The sequence below is a fragment of the Melanostigma gelatinosum genome, assembly GCF_949748355.1.
Source record: "Melanostigma gelatinosum genome assembly, chromosome: 21".
NCBI classification, from domain to species: Eukaryota; Metazoa; Chordata; class Actinopteri; order Perciformes; family Zoarcidae; genus Melanostigma; species Melanostigma gelatinosum.
The window spans coordinates 10,338,662-10,357,451 of NC_136654.1; positions in this window are offsets into that span (position 1 = coordinate 10,338,662).

Here is an 18,790-nt window from a genome sequence, read left to right on the forward strand (position 1 = left end):
TTTTCACACTATTTGATAAGAGGGGGAGTAGATTGGCGGCCATGCTGACAATCTGTTATTTACTGATTGCAGATAAAACCATTAATTCCTGTTAATGAATGAGCGTGTGAGACCAGAGGGGGGGGGGGGGCTATTCATCACCATCACACTCACTGACACTGTGTTTCTGTCCGTCTCTCTCACTCTCACACACCGACAGCTGTGGTCAGCTTTGGCCTTTCATTGGAATAATATGGTTGTTGGATCTGGCCCACAGATCTGGCCCACAGAGAATGTATAACCTATATGAAGTATTTGTTAAGGATTACCTGTTTGTGAAACATCTAAAACCATTATGGACCAGATATTTGTTCAATTTGTTACTAATTGGTATGTAAATGATCTATAAATATGATCTGAATATCAATTATAAAGCTGCAAATGATGATTTAAATACCTGGTTAAATGGTAATATATACTTTGTAAAGCATCTATAAATGTTAATTGTTTTCTGGTCCATCTTTCTATATAATGTTTAAAGAGGTTTTAACGACTTAAGAATTTCCTAAAGGTTCACAAATCAATTGGTGATTGTTGGAATAGTATATTCATGTTGTAATGTGTACAACAATAAAATGTTAATATATAATTCATTAATGTAATCCGAATGTAATTGTCAATGTCTCTGATCAGCTATGATACAATGTAGTTTACAATGTAATTATTTCATATAATATAATAACATAATCATTACACAAATTATATCATTGCTTATAATTTATGAACATTAATTATAATTTCCCAGTTGACGTGCTGCCATTAAGTTCATTACAAATCCAATTGTGGAAGAAGAACGTGCAGATGGAGGATCAGAGGAAGGAAGGAGGAACACAAGGAAACAAAAGAAGGACTGAGATGAATGTGATGTGCTTGTCTATGAATTCACACTCACAGACTTGAACAGCACTTTTGTCGATAGAGAGAGGCATGCATCTTTGGATGGATGTTTGGATGATGATGCAATAAGCTGTGTTGTGATGTATGTGTCTAACATACATTATACTGCACCAGCATTTCTATGAATATATTTATCATAAGATAGACACGGCCGCTCAAAGTACAATAGGTTTGCAGGCAGGTAGATATGTGCTGCTTTGTTGCCTAGCAAGCTTCTGGCTTCCATTGTTGTGTCCTGTGCAGCCTAGACATATTATTTCTGCTCTCAGAGGAGAAATGGAAAATACAATTACAGTTTTACTCAGACAAGTGTGGAACAGGGCGATTCTACTTACTACACAGGTGCTGTAACTGCATGTGACATCATTGTATGTGCAACAATTGTATACAAGGACCCGTTAACACGATGACGATTGAGAAAACTTCATTCCATTACAGAGACCAAGAGATTCAGGTCAAGAATTAACATCCATGCTCAAACACACACACACACACACATTTCATTATTGTATGCACCAGCGTGTCTTTGAGCTGGTGATGGCTTCTTACTTTGGAGAGAGACAGTAAAGGCAACATGACACGTGCAAATAAAAGGCTTTTCTTTTTAAAGAAGAACGGCAGGATAATCCAGGCGGTGCTGACAGGAAACCCAAACCATTGTTCCACTAAGCCATGCGGTATATGGCAACTCCTGTTCGGTCCTTCAGTCTTTTCTTTGGTTGAAGCACCCTGCTCTGTTGTTCCCTTGATTTCTTTGTGCCATGCACTCTCTCCTGTAAGTGTGTGTTGGGGACAGCCCAGGGATGGAAATAGACCTCCCCCACCCCCTGTCATGCACTCATGCTCAAGAGCTGTGCGTGTGTGTGTGTGTGTGGGTGTGCACGGAAGTGTGTGTGTACAGAGCCAGCGAGCGAGAGCACTTGCCTCTTCTTATGGTTATGCAACTATGAGACTTCAGAATATGCTGAGGCATTGTGAGGAAAATACATATCGGATCAGCATCAACGGCTCTCTGTGGAGAGGGGAAATACACACAATACAGCCTCTTCTTTACTGAGGACCAAATATCTTCTATTTTCTTTTCGACTTTGAAATACTGTTATTCTTTTTTTTCCACTTGTACAAAAAATGATTAATATTGTTTTATGCAAATGGAGCCCATTTGGATAAGAGGGAGATATTGAGCAACACAATTTGATCCCCACACACACAAACAGTCATGTGTGCTGAGATACTGATGCTGTGAGTGTTTCAATGTACCATTTCTCGGGGGAAGAATCTTGTAGAAGCCTGGGTTTGCGTTTACTTCTCCTGCTGATGTTATCGATCTGCCTCCATCCTTTCATTCTATATTATTCCTTTCGTTTTTTTGCCGTGTGTGAAATGTTCTTGGAATGATGGGATGATGCCCTACATCTCCAGCAAATTCCAAGTCCCAACTTAGTTGCCCTAAGCTATAAACTATGACGCCATACGCTCCCTCAGCCTTGCTCTATGCATTGTCTTTTATTTAAATACAGTTTTGTAGTTTTACTCACGCAAAACAAAAGTAATTGGTTCGGTTTAGGAGAAGATTGTGGTTTGGGTTCAAATATTGCTGTTTGTTACGTAAGTTGAGTAACAAAACGATAGTGAGATAAGTCACCAGCACCTGATCGGTGATAGAGGAGTTGGGAGTCAGAAAGGGTTGATATCTCTTCTCCTCTTCATTTTGTGAATTGACCAAAATGAAAATTGTGGCTCACTGTTTTAAGCTTTTCTCATGAATCTTCCAGACTATTCATTTTGGGGGCGACCGTGGCTTACTGGGTAGAGAGGGTTGTCTGCCAACTGAAAGGTCACCGGTTCGATCCTCGGCGGCACCGTGTCCTGTGTCGAAGTGTCCCTGCGCAAGGCACTGAACCCCTAACTGCTCCCCAGACGCCTGTCAGGGATGGGTCAAATGCAGAGAATAATTCGATTCTCTGTTTGGACTTTTGTTTTCTTTTACTTTTATGGTCTTGAGAAATGGGCTCGTGAAGGAGTAGTATCACAAGCCTTAATAACATTAAGCATGTTCGTACAGCCTGGTTTTCCACTCCAGAGTGGGGTCTCAAGTCTGCGGCTATAAATACACCAATCGCCGCTTTAACCTTGTTTGAATCAGCAGGGAACAGCTGCCTAAACGCTGCGTTTTTCCCTGGTACGCTAGTTTAGCATCGCCTCTCAGAACACACGTGCCTCACCTGAGTACAGTGTTGTTCTTCCGTGGTGGGCGTGTCAGACAGCACGTTGTCTGTTACGTTGGGTGGTTTGCCTTGTTGAGCGCAGTGGCTCCATCGAGAGAACTTTCACACAACTTAAGCTTCTGCATTTTCCTTAATGCTTAATTAGTATTTCAGAAAAGTATTTCTCTCCCACTGAAAAATATGAAGCAACATCTTGTGAGTGTGACATTATCCTATTGTTGTAGAATCATTGCTTTAAAGCACATCATGCTGTATTTACTAAGTGATTATGGTAAATAGCACCTACTGAAGTTCTTATACTTATACTCTCCTTGGCCCTCATTTGAGATCCCACCGGTATTTTGCTTTATTTGAGAATTTGCAGCATATGAGCTACTTGCATTCCAAGCTTGTCATTACAAGGGTTCCAAAGCCTTTTTCACTCAAACTAATGAAACACTACAGATCAAATAATTCACTCTACCAATAAAGACGTGACCCACTTGGGAAGAATAGAGGGAGAGTGCAGTGGGATCTAAATAAAAATGATGGAAAAGAGGTAGAGGATGATCCCTCCGTTATACAGCAGAGAAGGACAGACACCAGGCTGGGAACGAAGGATCAAAAAGGAGGAGAGGAGGCCGACTGGCAGGCCTGTTATAAGAGGAGGAAGAGGAGGGGAGGAGGGGAGGAGGGCTGGAGCAAACGAATGAGAGCAAGTGAGGTAACAAGTAGGACTGGAAGAGGGAGAGAACAGCTTGTTTTGTGGTGACAGGTACATGGAGGTCAGGCCTTAGCAGGTGTTTAGCCATCATGCTGTTACCGATAGCAAGTAATGAGACACACACACACAACCTGCTGAGGGCTAGACAGACAAATACACACGGACATACACACTCTCTCTACCTCTCTTTCTCTCTCACACACACACAGACACACATTGTTTCATTCAATTAAATGAAGGTGTTTTGCCAACACTGTTCTTCTAATATGTTTGTTAATAAAGCAGATTGAATTGAAAGGACAAAGTAGTCGTGAGATAGATTAAATCGAGTGTGTGTGTGTGTGTCCTGACTCTGTCTCTCTAGCTTTTTTATTTGGCCTGTGGGAGGATGAGAGTGGAACAGGGTCAGACAAGGTCTTGTCTCTGATTAAACGACAGGGCGGGGCACAGCCTACTAATTACTCTTTGACTCTGTGTGTGTGTGTGTGTGTGTGTGTGTGTGTGTGTGTGTGTGTGCGCGTGTGTGTGCGTGTGTGTGTGTGTTATTCAGCGGCACGGCAGAGCGTGTTCAAATAATTACAAAGTCACAGCCATATTTGTCATCTGATTGGTGATCAGGCCGTGCACCTCTCAGCCTGATCTAAAATGACATAAGTTGTGTTTTCTGTTCATACGGTGGTCAAAGGGGATTCTTCCACAACACATGCTGAAGGAAACACTCGTGATGTGTCTTTGTAAATGTTGCCAGCTTTAAGGGTGCATATGGTAGCAGCTAATCGGGCAGCTAGCAGTTAAACCGGCATATGTGAGCAGTGCAGAGCGGCGGCCGTGAGCTAGCCAGTGGTGCACGCTCACACGCACTAAAATGCACTAAACGTAAGCTCCGTGGCAGACAAACTTTCACGATACAACACATTTTGTTCAGAAAGATAATCCTCACAAATTAACACCACTTTCTGAATATTGAATGTGACAGCTGAGCGTCAACGCTTTTCCTTTTCCAGTTTGGCCACTGCAGTGCACTTTACTGCTGCTGTCAGTCCTCGCCGTCTTCCCAGCGTTGGCGGTGTTAACTAACGTCAGCATAGCTATCTGATTGGCTCCAGGTAATTCCCTGTTAGAAGAACATGCATTTGTGAAACGAGAGGCGTCAGTCAGGGAAGTGTGAAATCATCACATCCTTTTGAATACACACATCTGTGGATGTATGTTACATTCATTTAAAACAAGTAACATCTGTGTGTGTATCAGAAATAGAGACGCAGCACACACACACACATTTCTCTACATGTGAGAATGACAACATGATATATAGGAGAGTGGTGCAGGGAGCTGCAGTCTGTCATGCTCTTCCCTCCGTCCTGCATGCTGCGCCTCCTGCACTTTGACTTCCCGCCACGCTTCAACAGCAGCTTGTGATGCTCACTGACGGGTCTGTGCAGACTGCGCTGGAGAATCCTGTCTTTCTGTGGAGGTCTGATCATGATGGAAACAAGGCAAGGTCACATCTTTAAGGCCGGAATCAGGAATGCTCACTCATCACATTTACTTCCATGTTTAATTTGTGCATGCGTATGTATGTCAGAGTACATTTGGGGACTTTTGTGAGTGACATAAAGGTACGAATTTCTTTTAAAAGTAATTTAATTTAGAAACACAGACATCTCAGGGCGGCGGATGAGTTTAGTGAGCAAAGATCACCATTCAATCCATGCTGAAGCCTCTAACGAGCTAAAATATCCTTTTGTGAGACAATTGATCCCCACCAGCACAAGGGGGGGACCTCATGAGAACACATAAACAAATGTCCAGCAGTTTATCAAATGCCAAATAAATCAGCGGGATACCAGCAAAGACCTTCAAGTTGAATGGATTGGGAGCAGTGCTGACTCCTTGTGACTTGAAGGTCCTGGATAGATGTTCTGACAGGTTAGACATGACGACAGACTGTCCCTGTGATGCTAGTGGTGGTCCCATGGTGTCCATTTTGGTATTTTGGTCAGAAAACGGAACCCTCTATGAGACACTTTTAGGCGACTAAAGTCTTACGATTAACTTCCATGAACTGAAAACACAGTAAATGGTTAAAAAGCGAAAGACGAAACATGGAAAACTCCCTGACCAACAACGTGGAAGAGACCTGTCAATCACCGTGTAGCCCCGCCCTGAAGCACACCCTGCTTTATGGTCTATTTGACTCTAAGTGGACTATAATTTACTAAATGAACATCAATACTTGAAACTAACAATTGAGACCACTGAGGAAATAAATCAAGTAAGACAGAGTCATTTTCTCAGAGACTTCTCTACAACCAGAGGAGAGAGAATGCAAGTTAAAGGCCCTCCTGCATTGGCTTCACTTCTCAGAACCAGAGGTTGCCGCCTGAGCCTGGAACACAAACACCCCTGATCATTCTAATGTCAGCTGGCTAATTGCTGATTGATGGTGCTCTGACATGTTAAACATAGTGTTTGTCAGAATCATCCACCAATTCCAACAAAACAAAATCAATCTATCCATTTAGTATGGTCTGTCTTCAGCCTGTAAACACCCCTGACCTGCTCAGTCCCGATCTTTCTGAGAGGACATTGATCCTAATTGGTGATCGGCATGGGCGGTTAGTTTGTCGTATTGTTTTGACATTTGGCATTTATTTGCATGCTGTTTATGTCTCTCTAAGTGAACTTTAAGTCGCAGACATAAATCATGTGTTGCTGCTTGTGATGGCTTGTGTCACAGCAGCTCTTAGCGGATGTCACAGCGCATCAAGTTGGCAGTCATTTTATTTGGCGTCACATAATGTCAGGTTGTCAAGGCATTATTGATATCCTTTGCATCTAATGCAGCAGAAGGGAGAAGAAACTGCTGTCATGCAAGAAAAAAACAAGTTCCATGTCTAACTCACTTTTCAGAAAGGCAGAAAGCACAACATGCAAGTCTGATGCTTTTATCAGTGTTGGACCTGGATGAGCTGGAAAGGATTTAAACATTCAAAATGTTGCTGAATTGCATATAAAAGGCGGATTTTCATGACATGAAACAGGATATATGTACACAAAACAACACAATATCTGTGCTTTTTCACTCAAATAACACGGCAGTGACATGCAGACGTCGCAGCAGAAACCCTTCTATTTTTGCTCCAGTTGTTTTTATTCTTTATTTTGTGTTGAGTTACAAATAAATATGAACTGTCGAGAAGAGTTGAGCTCACAGAGAAAGCCGCCGTGGATACATGCATACACGTTCAGGGGAAAGTCAGGATATAAAAGCACGAAGCATATACTCAGAAATCAATAGTTAAAGTATAATCGAAAGATAAGGTTTATGATCATTATATAACGAATGTTTAATGCATAGAGTGATTTAACAAATGTAAAAACTGATTATAATAATGTTCTGTGTACCGGAGCTGAGATGTGGAAAAAGTGTGTCATGGTGTGTCAGCAGACCGAGTGAGTCAGGAACAGATGTTTTGGGCGTAAGGCAGGAAAACAGACACGGGACATGGAATTCTGTTGCAAGAGATGACTCATAGAAGCAAGAGGAGAACTCCGGTACTTTCCATACATAAGCACACACACATAAGGGTGGGATAAGGATCATGTGTTCAGAATAGGAGGGGGGGAAACAGACAGCCCAAATGAAGGATAAAAGGAGACGCTTGCAAGCCGCAAGCGGGGATTTCTGCACGAGCCGTCCAGACGCTCTGAGAAGAAGATACGGACGATCGCCACTGAAGTATTCGAGGACTTCGTCTCTGTTCACGGAAAGAAGACCGCTGTTCGTGGACAAAGATTGAAAGACGGAGATTTTCCTCTCCCCACTGCTCGACTTTAACAACGGAGGAACGCGGCAGACCTAGAAAGACTTTGTACGGAGCCTTGAGGACTGTTGAACGGACTCCGCTGCGAGAGCAGGAGGACCGAGGGTCCGGCTGGACCTTCGCTCCTAACAACTCCAAAAGAACTTTTTCACCGAACCATTGAAGATCCAGCTCCAACCGAGCCGTCTCGGCATCTAAAACTAATGAGTATAATCTAAGAAGAAAATTAAAGTAACGAATCAAGTGTAGTGACATTTTATGTGAGCTGTAGCTTAACCCTTGCAAACTAACTAAATATAACCTGCAATAAATATCTAATCTGCATTTAAAGTAAATTTCTCAAGTGCATTTATTTGCTCAAGTAGTAAAAGTTCCTCGTGGCAGTAAAAAGTTAAATCCATTGTATGTCTAACAACTGAGTTCTGTAAGGTTATCCTAGAGACCGAATCCACTTAACAATCCCTTACGGTTTTAGAAGTAATCCTAGCCGTTAAAACCTAACCTGGCATTTACCAAGAGCACGGATCCAGAAGAGGGAAGCTGCCATAACCGACGCGACTGGTAGGAGCGCCCGGGGTCAGGGTGGCCCCTCGACCGAGTGCACTCAGACCGGAGGAAGCAGGGTAGACGTCGGGAGTAACGGCAGTTAGAAGAGCCAGGCGAGTTCCCTCGCAAGAACACCAGCTCGACAATCTTTTAATAGAGAGCTGAGTCAGTAAGTAGCCCCGTATCGGGCCAGAAGTACCCCAGGATCTAACAGAACTTAACACTGGAGCAATACTGCTGGTATGATGTCCATATGCTGTCAAAAGATCATTGTTCTCTTTGCCTGTGGAAACAGGAGAGAACTCGTAGAGACGCTGCTCACACAGACCAGCAGAAACAGCTGACAAAAGACTGCAAGGAAGAAAAAAGTCATTTGTGCACACAGATATGAAAATAGTAAAAAATAAATAATACGAGACTTTGAAAATAAATTGACATGAATTCATTTAAAAATCTCTCCTTTTGAATGAACTAAACAGTTTGAGATTAGTTCAGATTGTTTTGTTGCTTCAATGTTCACTCTCAACTTCAATGTACTAACGATGCTAACTAGTCACAGGTTGCTGTTCTCTGGTCAGTGAACATGATGCATTCCTCTATGTGAGGTCATTACGTTGATCTGTGTCCCCCCTACACGTTTATATGCAGCTGTAATGCTTGCTTATTGTTTCAGAAATCCTGACCAACTTTGTCTGATATCAGTTAGCTACACACATGCCACTGATTAATTCATTGCTCCACTGACACATGAGTCCATACGTGTGCTCACTATTGTCCAAGGAAGGTACAGTCATCTATCAATCAGCGCAAGCTCAGTTTATACAATACATTACACCCACATATATAGGTTGACACACATTTTTCTCACATATTTAAAGTCGATAAGAACAAAACCTCACCAGTTATGCAGTAGGAAAATATGCACTCAGTATTCATATCTGTGAATAAATGTTTTGCAGTTTGAGTCATGAAAACTGGGCATTGATACAGTTTTTAGACATTTTAGTGATAATTGCAAGTGACTAATAATTGTCTTGTGATGTTAGAGACCCCTGAAATGTTGCTATTTGATTGCAGTAAAAACATAATCCGTCGCAGCTGCAGGAAGTGAACCAATGCGACAGGTTAACATTAGTGAAGTCCAATAATTGCTTGAAGTCTGTCCTGAAGAGAACATACAGAATACGCTACATAAAGTCTCCTAAAATAGAAAATAGTGGTGTTTATTAAGCCATTCGATATGAACTGGAGAAGGGATTCGTGCTCACAGTCCATCTGTGCCGAGTCAAAGTGAACAAACTGTGGCCCCTCAGCAACTTATTGCATTGTTATGTGGTTGGCTTAACATTACTGTGAGAAACGGTATTGTTGTCATAATAGCTGGTGTCACACAAGGTCATGTATTCTGGGGAGATTCGATCGCCAGAGTATTTAAAAGATCTTCGGAAAGAATTCACTGTGTTTAATAAGAACACGTGGAGATATACATATATATATATATATATATATATATATATATATATATATATATATATATATATATATATATATATATATATATATATATATATATATGTATTTTGTGTCAACTTACTTCGGTTTTCCTTCGTTTGGACACTAACAGTGTTCATCACACACACACACACACACGCGCGCGCGCACCATCGTGCATTGAGGTCTTCCGTTTGGATCGGGCCCATTGTGGTAGATCTGAATGGCTGATAATGTGTGTACCTCTGCTCTGACACACCCTTGTCATGTCAGGTCGATACGGCTCCCTTTAGCTCCCTGATCCCACATTGATATTTCCGTTCACACATACTGTCTGTCATCTGCCAACATGTTCCAGCACTGAAGCCAGGGAGCGCTGCTCACACAGCGGACGATTAAACCCAATCAACCCCTCGCTATGTGAGCATGATACCATAGTGGAGATGTTAATGTGGGTCATATTGGTAAAGCTTTGGGGATTTTTGAATTCATGAATCTGGATTGAAGAGGAAGAGTGAGACGGTCCAGGGGAGGTGTTTGTAGGCCGATCTGTTTCTAGTGCTCGGAGCAGGCTGTCTGGGAGTGAAGTTTCTCCTCCTGTTTTTTTATGCTGTTGTGTTCGTGTCTGACCTCAGTGAGAAAAAAAAAAAAAAAAGAGACTTCATTTGCAGTTGAATCGTCTGCTGAAAACTTCCCACCACACTTCAACTTCTGCTGACTTTATATATGGAATTATATTATGCTTCAGGCCTTGGCAGATGAATGCAGTATAGATAAACACATTCGTACACGTTTGTATTGGAGCACTCTCCCTGTCCCTGACTGCAGGTCAGCCTCTGGGGCGAGGGGCAATATTTCTGGGGTTTCCATGTGTTCAGCTGGTGTCTGGACCAAGACGTCCTGGCTTCTTCGTGAAAACGTTGAACATGATCGTTGAGTTCAGATAAATGAGTCTCATCTAAATAGAATGCATTCATTTTGCTCGTATTCCTCACACCAGGCCAGGATGTTTGTTGTAAACGCTGCTTGCCATCTCACAGCATTGGTGCTCAGTCACACAGTGGTTGGACCAGCTCTCTCAGGTCTGAGCTCAGAATCACTTTGAGTTCATGCAGGTCAACAATTACACGCAGACAAAAGCAAAACACTCTGCTAAATAAAATAACCAATATTACCTTAAATGATATAATTAATAACAATAGAGACATGCAATAGAGACACAGAAGTGTTTGATATGATGGAATTGAGATTGAGGGCTCCTTTGTGCATCTCTGCTGTCAGACGGCGAAGTCATGAGATCACGGTGTGGAGATATGTGTAGTGTTTCACAGAAATGCGTGTCTTTGCTGGAGGTTTGTAGAGCCTAAAGGCAGAGAGGAGCTCTCCTCAATGCTGCTATTTCACTCCACAGAAGACGGAGCGATGTGCTTTAAATGATGCTCTGTAGGTTTAGAGGGAGGACGCTAACCATCCTCCAATCGCTTACCAAAAGCCACTCAACGGCGCTGTCGCCAAAGTGACATTTAAGTTGTCATTGCTCCTTTTTCAACGCCAGCACGTCTTTATGACAGGAATCACTCTCAGTTGGGTAGTTGTTCTTTCACGTCAGCTAATGTTGGCCATGTTTCCTGCTGTCTGGAAACATGTGGCCACTTATTCTGCAAAGGCTTTACCACGTCCCGTTCAGAAACAAAGATAAAAACCACTTGAAGCGAGCGTGAAAACATTTTATGGCAATTGAGGAAGTTTTGTCAAATGTTTCCGTTTCCATACATCTTTTCTAATGTGATACTTCAAAATGTGCATCAAAATAACGTGAATGAAAACAGAGCCGCTGTCTTGTATTAAAAGACAAATAGTGAAACAGAACGGAACCTACTTTGGTTTGCACAACCATAAAGAGAAGCAGACGATGAAAGTCTTAGAACGATATGGTTTACATAAAGACGCATGAAGAGGAAATATCGTCAGTAGAAATGACAATAAGACATAAAACAGTGCAGTAGTTTGAAGTTAAATTGAAACAATTTAAATATAAAACATGCCTCGACCCATGGGCAGTTACTTCTCATCCCATCTGGCCACATCCTGAGCCTCGGTAAGGACCATCTGTGTGTAGCCCAGCACGTCATACTGTGACGCTCCACTACGGCTGCAGTAAACATGTGCAAACAAACACTTCCTCAGTGGTTTAGGCAACTAAACCACTGAGGTTCAGGAAGAACAGGCTTCAGGAAGAACGACTACATTTTTACAGTGAAAAACAAATGTGACACAAAGACACCACACGGGTTGGTTGGTTTCACACGGGACTCGACCAGCGGCCTCCTGGGGAGTCCTGTTTGTTTGCATTGTTGTCTAACACTCAGGTTTTCCTCCATCCTGTTGTCCCACTAAAACATTTCTGGAAGCTTTTGTGTGTGTGTGTGTGTGTGTGTGTGTGTGTGTGTGTGTGTGTGTTTATCTTGATTTCACTAAAGGTGTTGTTTGCACCAAATGTGGGTGGTCCTCAGAGGGGACGGGGATAATTAGCTGAATGAGAGATTCATTAAGAAGGTAGCTGCAGTGGAGAGACACGGGGAGATATACAGAGCTCTGCTACAGCGCGTGTGTGTAGGATATACTTATATGCATGTTTAAATACAGCAAACGTCTAAACAACTAATCTTATGTGTAATGGAGCTTATTTTTCTTGTTAATAACACATTCATTTATTTATTTGTGACTGTTTCCAGTGATTTAAGTCTGTAGAACCTGGTGTCGTTGATGATACCAGTGCAAAGATTGCTTGACTGTCTTGTTTCGAGACATTCTCTATTGGAATGAAAGGCTTGCACTTGTTGCATGTGGAGTTTCCCTCATTGTTGGAACACGACGGACTAAGTGATACTTCCCTGTCTAGAGAATCCAGTGTTGTTGGTTAAAACAACCTTTGTTGATGTTTCATGAAAAGCAACCTCTAGATTTTGCAAAATGAAAAGTTTTAAACATAAAAATGCTGTTGCATTGTTCTTATTATTGCTATTTTCAATCTATTTTATAAATACGACTTTCAGAGGCTTTGTTTCCTGCGTTCTGGTGACTTTTAAAGATTGAAAATAGCAATGATAAGAACAATGCAACAGCATTTTATGTTAAAAACTTTTCATTTTACAGAATCATTTGGCATGAAGAAATATTCATCAGTTTTCATTCTTTCATTGTTTTCGCCCCCACTTGATTATTCGTTCCTCGTAGTCGGCTACTCTTCCTCTCTCACTCATTGAAGGCCCAATCAGACATGACGTAACACCACGAGCTCTGAAACCTTTCCGCTGCATTGAGCAAAGCCCAGTTTGTGCTCTAACGGCGTTATGTCGCGAGCAGCTCCCTTCTGCGAGGCAACAAGATTTGTTATGGATTTATTGTCTGGGTCGAAACCAGAAGGGCTTTTACCCACCATGCAGTGCCAGAAACAGGCTGTGATGATGGAAATGTGTCATAAATCTCATAAATACGGGAAAAGAGTAACACTGGAAGTACACCCACGAAACAATGAGGGTGTGGCTTAGAGTGGACGGATGCTCAAATGTGGTTTTTACGTGAACGAATGGCTGAGAGGTTTGTATTTACGAGTACATTGTTTGCATGTTGTCATAAATATTGATATGTTCTTGATCACTTTGTGTTTTGTCTATTTGACTTTTCTGTTGAGAAGATAACTTTTGTGGGTTTTGAGGCACTGATGGCCTTCAATGTCATTAATAATTGCTTTGTAAGGCAGAGATGGTCCTCACTTTAGATGAGGTCACACAAAATACTTAACTCATGACGAGTAACTAGCTAAATAATCATGAATTGCAGTATTAATACACATTTATAAAGCATATATTAACATAGTCCCTAACCATTAGTGCATATCTAAATCATTATCTATATAAATGCATCAATGATGTTCATCTAAATAAGTTATTAATCATTTGCTAACACTTTATAAAGAATGTTATTAATCATCTACAACTCCTTAATAATTGGTTTGTAATATATATAATACTTCATTTACAAATGGGGAATCCATCATTTATAAAGTATGAAAACACAATAATGTAAGACATAATAGAGGAGCTTATTAATCAAGAATAAAACATTTATAACTGTTGTTATGAATTGCATACTAATGAGTGTTAATGTAGGAACAATGCTTTATAAAGGATGAATTAAGTGTTTACTCATACTTAACTTATGCTTCATATCATGTAGTTATTATAAAGTGTTACCAAAGTGTCTGACTTAACCACAGTGAACATTCGTAGACTTTACCCACAACCACCATGCTTCTCCAACTTCGTCCACGTAGTTTTAGTGGCAGAAATCAGCAGCTTACGATAAAAAAAATCATGACTTAATTTCTTTTTGGTGCTTTTTAGTGTCAAGACAATAGACAATGGTTAGTGCTGCTTATTGGAAGTCCTAACAAACATGGGCAGATGCAGTGGATGACCTGAAAGTAGCTCCAGTCTGTGGATATGTTGGTCGCTTATCTCTCAGCAGTGCGGGGAGATAACATGCCTCAGGTGGGTGTGAGGGGTGGCAGGGAGGCTAAAGCTCTTAACCTGCTCTAAGAGGGACTACGCCCCCCCTTCCCACCTTCTTAACTCTTAACACAAACACGCACGCACACACTTTTACTCCCTTGAGCAATACAACAAATATCTGCGGGGAACAGAGTCAAAGGTAAGGATAAAAAGGCTTTGTTGTGGCGTCATCTTGTAGGATCACAGTGTTTCCACACACACACACACACACACACACACACACACACACACAGGCCCAGAAAGCCCTCTAGAGCTCCACAGAGGGCTATCAAGGCCTAATTAATGGCAGGCACAGTTATGTTTTATGATAGGACATAATCGGGCTCTAATTAGTGTGAAATGGGGCCCAGTGGTCTGATTTATGACCCGTTAGGATGATCGCTGGGCGGTGATTTGAGAGCCGACATTTCCATCTCGTATACTTGTAGTTACTCTCCAGCCTTCACAAGGTGTGCAACGTGTCCCACTGTGGGGGAACACAGCGTGCTATCTCCTCTACTTATCCATGCAGTTGTCTGGATGGATGGATATCTAGCTATTGTATTTCTATATTTGAATGTCATGAACATTAACAGTATTGGTTACTTATATTTATCTTTATTATTTTATTAATTCGTTTTTATCTTCTAAATTAAATTTGATTTCATTGAATTGAATTCTTCTGTAATCAGGTAACGGAGTACAGAACAACTCACTTAGAAATGAGATCTCAATCTCGAAGCGACTTCCTGATGAAATGAAGTATATATTCAACTGTGAAGAGTCGTTAGCGAAATCCAAAAGTTGTGCTCATGGAAGATACATGCAGGGCACAGCGAATTCTGCAGCCGTTACTTCCGTATGTTCTCATAACCAGAGATCAAACACGGTTGCCCACCAGACCAAAAGCGTCATTGTGTCGGGTGAACGGAGGCGTCCAGCAGGGAAGCAGCGCATCGAGGTTTTGATCAGCCGAGGATGAAAGTTTGACACAACACAGGCAAATTCTTTTGAGTGCTCATGCATTCTTCATCTATACAGAATATGCATTCAGAGAGAATATCTTTGATGAAAAAGATGTTTGTAGCGTTTCCTCTGCAGGATCAGACGCGTGCATCTTCTCTGCGTCTTGATTGCATCACTCACAGTTCCGTCTCAGAGTCGAAGCGGAACGAGTGTGAGAGGAGTTTGATACTGTGTGAGGAACGTTTGTGGGAGGACTGGGGTGAGATGGTAAGAGAAGTCTTTTCACACCGAGGAAGTTTATACTTTGCGAAGATTACCACAGCGAAGAGAACAAAAGAAGCGAGAGGCGAGGGCTGGATATTGTTGCTGCACTTTACTCCTCTGACTCACACACTTCCCCTCTCTGGGGTTCTTTCCTCCCTCTCCTCCTCCTGTGTGTGTGTGTGTGTGTGTGTGTGTGTGTGTGCTCATATGCATATGTGTGTGTGAGTATGTGTGGATGGTCTCTCTCCTCGTTTCCCCTCTGGCGTCTCCCTGACTTTTAAACTACCTTGAACGGAATTATGTCTCCAACTTGAGGGAGCTCATAAAATAGCGGAGTGTGGAACAGTTCTGTAGACCCTATTTACCAAAGCTCTTCTGACACGGGCTGAATTACAAAGAAACACAGATCCTGTTTGAATCCATACACATATGTCGGCACACACACACACACACCCCCACACACACCCCCACACACACACACACACACACACACACACACACACACACACACACACACACAGAAGAGGGCCAATCAAATCAAACAGGAGAATATGTCTGAATGTGCAAACCAGTCTACATCTGGCTTGGCCTGATTTTTAAAAATTGTGTTACTTGTGATGAATTGCTTCTGCTATTCCCTTTTCTTTTTATATTGTTGATTTAAATGGCAATGTGTAATTTATTTGTTCTGTATGTGACTGCTAGTGGGTTGATTTTAGAGTTGGTGACTTAAAGGGCGGTTGCATTCCATTTCTATCAGGTGGTGTTCCTTAAGTATTCAAACCGGTAAACATTCACAAGTATGTTTTCGTGTAAAAGTGGTATTTTTCCAAGCCCTTCTAAAGCTGTTACCCACGTGACCTGACATAGTTTCTTCACACACAGTAGCATAGATCACGGTCGGCATGCTCCCACTTTAGAGAAGCAGATCGGAGCACATCGGGGAAGCTCAGCATTGTATTGCTGTGGACGCCACATTGGTTCGGATACGAAGCTCACACAATAACACAAAGGAACTAACCGATGGAAGCAGCAGATACTGTTTTTGTAAATACAGTAACAGCTTCAGTTTCCCATCGAAAATGTCTGTGTGACAGCAAGGAAAAGTGATGAAAGTGTTGTAAATATAACGTACACTTAAACTGATAGAGGTGTTTTTCTTTCAAAGCCACAAGACACAAAACCCAACTTAAAATAAATCTGAACAAACCCTTTCAGTTATTTCCAATCTTAGCACGGCTAACGTTGACTCAGCTACTGCTAGCAGTCATATTATTCATAACTGTCACGGGAGTTCACAGGTAGGACCCAAACGCAAGACCACAGGAGACAGAAGTGAATATTAACAAGCTTTATTTAGACTGTGTGAGCAGGTGTGGAGCCCGTGGTCCGACACCCGAGTGGCAGATCGACGGTGTGAGGCCCGTGGCTCGACACCGGAGGCCTGGCAGCTTGACGGCGAGTGTAGTCCGTTTAACACACGGCGGGTAGAGCGGTCAGAGTGTAATCCGTGGACCACAAGGAGGGCAGAGCGGCGGAGTGTAATCCACAAACACAAGGAGGGCAGAGGATGCCACGGGGTTTCAGCGGGTGAAAGACGGTACGACCTGACAACCCCAGACTGCAGGGCCAGAGCTTATGTAGTGACAGGAGCCTCATTAGTGGGCCCTGAGTCTGGTGTGTCAGGCAGCAGGAGGTGCGGCTTGAGTGTCCTCAGCTGTGCACAATCAAGGGTGCGGCCATGGGAGGTGTCTGGAGGCAGAGGACAAACACAGAGCACATAGCACACCACAACACACAGGGGAATGACAGGCCACATGAGGAGAGGAGATCAGGGGAAACACACACCGGGTCAGACAGGGATCCTGGATCCTGACAATAACCTTCTTTATTAGCTTACTTTGACAACCTACCTACTTTCCTTTTGGAAACCCTGCTAATGAACCCAGATGGACCCGTCCTTTAAGTTGGCCTGCAGGTAAAAGAGTCAAGAGATGCGTGAAAGTAAAATATATTCAGACTTGACCTGCTAACATGAGGTTTCATGTTAGGTAGCTTCAGGTAGCTGTTGGAAATGAAGCTGCCAAACAACAGTTCAATAACGGGTAACAATGTTCTTGGCAAACGCACTGACACGCACGGACACGCACGGACACGCACTGACACGCACTGACACGCACGGACACGCACGGACACGCACGGACACGCACTGACACGCACGGACACATACAACCACTCCAGACAACTGCAAAGCAGGCCATGTCTACGCCACTAAGGAGAGATCCACTGCACAACTCCCATCCTACAACTCCCGTCCTGCTTCTTTGATCAGCACCACGGACAGCAGCCAAAGTAGCGAATTCTTGAACACTATATACACACAGATTACAGTAGGGCCACATTTTCTAACATGTGAGAGGTAACAATTGCTCTACCTTTACAGTAAATACCTGATTCCATCCAAAGAGCGACACTGCTCAGTAACCATGTCCTTTTCTATTGGAACGTCCTGAATGGACATTTCTAGCTGAACTTTTGATATTCACCCCCATTTTATAGCACACTTTGGTGACTTATGCTTCCCTTATCATGAGGACATGTTTGTTTGTCAGTGGCCAACTGACTCATTTTGTCCCATAAAGTGATGGTATGCTGGGCAGCTGGCTGACTTGACAGCAGTAAAAGCAGCAACAGTGGAAGGAGTAGTGATGGTAATATTTAAGAATTGAATGATTGCTGCTGACTGGATGCTGGCGTGTAGTGTGTGGTCACACCGTGACACGGATTAATCATCCTCTGTGTCCCACAGTGGGCACACCTGGACCACAAGACCGCTTGACTCCAAGCCAGCTCACCACTGTGTCATCACCACATGCATCATTAACTGACACTGTGCTTTTGTGCACACTGCACATGGTAGCGAGATGTAATGGATGGCAGGCAGAGATGGCGATAGCAGCGTTGTGCTGGTGATTTGTCTCATTTCCAGGCCACTGCTGTTCTGCCGTTAACCAGCATCTAATTATTATGTGGAAATGCTGAGGGTGTCTGTACTTTGTCTAAATGTAGGTGTGTGTGTGTGTGTGTGTGTGTGTGTGTGTGTGTGTGTGTGTGTGTGTGTGTGTGTGTGTGTGTGTGAGTGAATGGGCTGTTCAGTCCAGTGTCCTACCACCACTGCCAGCAGAAACAATGAATGTCTTTTCATTGTGATGAATGAGCTGTTGGGAACGTAAAGGAGCATGTTTGGGTTATCAGCATCGAAGAAACTAAATTATT